The sequence below is a fragment of the Peromyscus leucopus genome, chromosome 5 (assembly GCF_004664715.2).
Source record: "Peromyscus leucopus breed LL Stock chromosome 5, UCI_PerLeu_2.1, whole genome shotgun sequence".
NCBI lineage: Eukaryota > Metazoa > Chordata > Mammalia > Rodentia > Cricetidae > Peromyscus > Peromyscus leucopus.
The window spans coordinates 26,181,153-26,184,678 of NC_051067.1; positions in this window are offsets into that span (position 1 = coordinate 26,181,153).

Sequence of the window (3,526 nt, forward strand, 5' to 3'; positions counted from 1 at the left end):
GCAGAGCCTTGGGGGAGAGAGGCAGGTGAAGTGGTGTGTTTTGTGGTCAATCCGCTGTCAGGACTGCTCATGTTCTTTTTGAAGTGTGAGCTGGGGAAGGAAAGGAGGGCCTCCTGCTAACTGAGTCACTGGCCAGGACAGCCTTGCTTTCCATTCTCTTTTCCCATAGATTTTTGTTCCCTCTGAGAGTATACAATAGAAGATTTAATTCTTTTTGCTCCTTGATACATAGAATAACACTTAAGTATTTGTTCACAAACAATAAACAACTGTTTTGATTGATATTTTATTAGACCTCCAAGTGGATTACAAATTTGAGGAGGAAAGATGAAACTATAACAAAACCATATCTCATTAGTTCAATGACTTCTTTACAGGCTGGGCATGCTGGCCCACACCTGTAGTACTAGCCCCCAGGAAGCTGAGGCAGGGTCCAAAGCTGAAGGCGAACCTGGGCTGTACAAGAAAGCCCTGTCTCAAAACAAAACCAAGTTCCCTGGTGTCAGACTGTTTTATATCACCGTGTTAGGGTGTATTAATGGACAGGAGACCCAAGAGCTATGGATTATATAAGAAGATAACAAATGCTATGAAGTGAACACAGGGGACCTGAGAGAGAGCGGGGCAGGAAGGCTGTAATTATGGGTGCTAGGAACCAAATGTGGGTCATCTGGAAACAGCTCTCTTAACCACTGAGCCGTCTCTTCAGTCCAAGGGCTGTAATTTTAAGGCAGATCAGGGTAAGTGGAGGAGATGCCAGATGAGTGAGGTTCTGAAGGACAAGCAGTCACCTGGAGAATGCAGAGAACAAACCAGGGCTCATGAAGCTTGAGCAATGCTGAGGCAAACTTAAGTATCAAGGGAAGTGATTTTCTGCTCCCACATATTATAAAGGAATCAAACGACCAAAGCAGAGAATCACCTGTGGACCTGTCTGAATTGTACCAGTGTGATTATCCTGGATGCCTCATCTTCCTGGAAAACAGACACCTTCCAAAAGGTAGGTCAGAAGTTGGGAGGGGACAGGGAGACATGAGAGGGGACATTAGGGAAGGCTTAGATTAGTAGATGGGACTTTAATAAATACTACAGCCAACAAAGGGGAACTTTTCTGGTGGGCACTGAGGGAAAGCTGGCTTGGCTCAAGACTCCCTGAAACACTGACTTCTGCTTTTTAGATAATTAAATGACTGTATATGCTGGCCTTTTTCTCTCCCGTTTCCATGTTTTATGTTCCCTGAGGTCGTTACATACCAGTCACCTCTGAGCACACAAACTGGTTTCTGCTGCACCTTTCACAGCTAATTACCTAAAAGTGCTCAACAATGGTCACCAGTGCTGCCACTGCTGCTGCAGCTACTACTGCAGGCTGCCATGCAGCAGCAGAGGGGCTCCCCTAAGCCACCTCCCACTTCCCTGTCTTGATGTGGCAGAGACTATACTGGGTTCTCCACTGGATGGACTAATCCTTCACCTCCACTTCAAGACCTGTTTTGAGGACTGCAGAGAGAAACATTGTCTCAAAAACCAACAACAAAAACAAATTTTAAAAAAGCCCTTTTGTGTCATGGGTATCGGTTCAGACCTGCTCTGAGTGGCTGAGGTGGGAAAGGTCATTGTTTTAGTCACTGTACTGTTGCTGGGAAGAGACCCCATGACCAAGGCAACTCATAAAACTTGTCATTGGGGGCTGGCTCACAGTTTCAGAGGCTTAGTCCATTATCACCGTGGCAGGGGCCATGGCTGTACACAGGCAGAACGGTGCTGGAGAAGTAGCTGAGAGTTCTACATCCTGATCCACAGGCAGCAGGGAGAGAGAGCGGGGGGGGGGGGGGGGAGAGAGAGAGACAGACAGACAGACAGAGACAGAGAGAGAGAACAGGGCCTGCCATGCAAGGCCACACCTCCTAATCCTCCTTCTTCCATAGCACCACGCTTAGATGACGAAGCGTTTAAATATATGAGCCTGTGGAAGCCGTCCTTATTCAGACCACCAGTTTTTGTTGTTTTTGTGGTTGTTTCAACAAGCATGTCCTGGTGCTCCCTCCTGGCACAAGAAACTGACAGGGACTGTAACTGAGGTGAAGTCACACATGCACTGTTACTGTTCTGAGGGCCTCACTGACTGTCCCCTTCCCAGGTCTGACTTCAGGTGGTGAGTACTTCTGGTCCTTTAACGTTTCAACCGGCCTGCACCTGTTGAGGTTTGTAAGTTTTGATGTAAGCTGTGACTTCCACTCCAGTCAACAACAATTGCTAGGGAAGTTTGTTTATTCCCTATGTGGCTCAGAGGCTCCAGACATCCTGGTGGCTGCTTAGCCTCTACAGTGGTTTGAATGAGACTGGCCCCCATAGGCGAATGTTTCGTCCTAGTTGGTGGAACTGCTTGGTAAGGAGTAGGTGTGGCCTTGTTGGAGGAGGTGTGTCACTGAGGGTAGGCTTTGAGGTTTCAAACTCCACACCATTGGAATTACCTCTCTGCCTGGTCCTTTTTGGCACAACACTAAGCTCTCAGCTACTGCACTAGCAACATGCCCGACTGCTCCCATTCTCCCTGATGTGATGGTTATGAATGCATCCTCAAATCATAAACAAGCCTACAAACTAAATGCTTTCTTTTATACATTGCTTTGGCCATGGTGTCTCTTGACAACAACAGAAAAATAACTAAGAAAATTCCCACAAAGGATTTTGTCTGGAGGTTCTGATGAGTTTATTTCACACGGGCCAGCTGAAGTTGCCAGAAATAAACCAGAAGCCAGGACTTCTGGAATGGAAACAGCAGAAATGCTAGATGATTTCTAAGTCTGGGTTTGTTACATTTAAAAAAAAAAAAAAAAAATCCCAGACTGAGCCTGGGAGATGGCTGTGATGCAAGCCTAAGGACCAGAGTTCAAGTCCAAAACCCACATAAAGGGGGACAGGAGAAAAATCAATTCCCAGTTGTCCTCTGACTGCCTCCACATCTGTGCACCGGCAAATACACACACACACCGCGCACGCACCCAGAGTAAAATTTAAAAGAATAAAACTTCAGAACTCTCATTGTTTATTGTAGAGGATGGGGGTAGATCTTCCTGTCTGTGTGTTCCCCTTTCTACCTGCTTTGTTTTGTGACAAGGTGTTTACTCTGTAGCCCAGACTTACCAGGAGCTCACAACATAGCCCAGGCTGCTCTCGAACTCGCCGCAATTCTCCTGCCTCAATCTCCCAAATGCTGGGATTCCAGCGGGAGGCGTGACTCGTGGCTTTTTTGTCGTTACCCACAGCCCTCCCTTTCCGTCCTCCAATCGCCACACATGCAGGAAGTTTACGTCCCTCACGTCACTGTCACTTACCGAGGGGTCTGACCCTCAAAGCACCCACAGCGAAGGAGCTCTGTACCTGGAAGGGGCGGGGCCGCGACTCTCGCGGGAGCCCCGCCCCCGCCGGCCACGTGATCCCGCGGCCCGCAGGCCCCGCCCCTGGGCGCCTAGAGGCCACGTCGACGGTGACTGGGCGGGACCACGGCTGGCGCGCGTGCGTG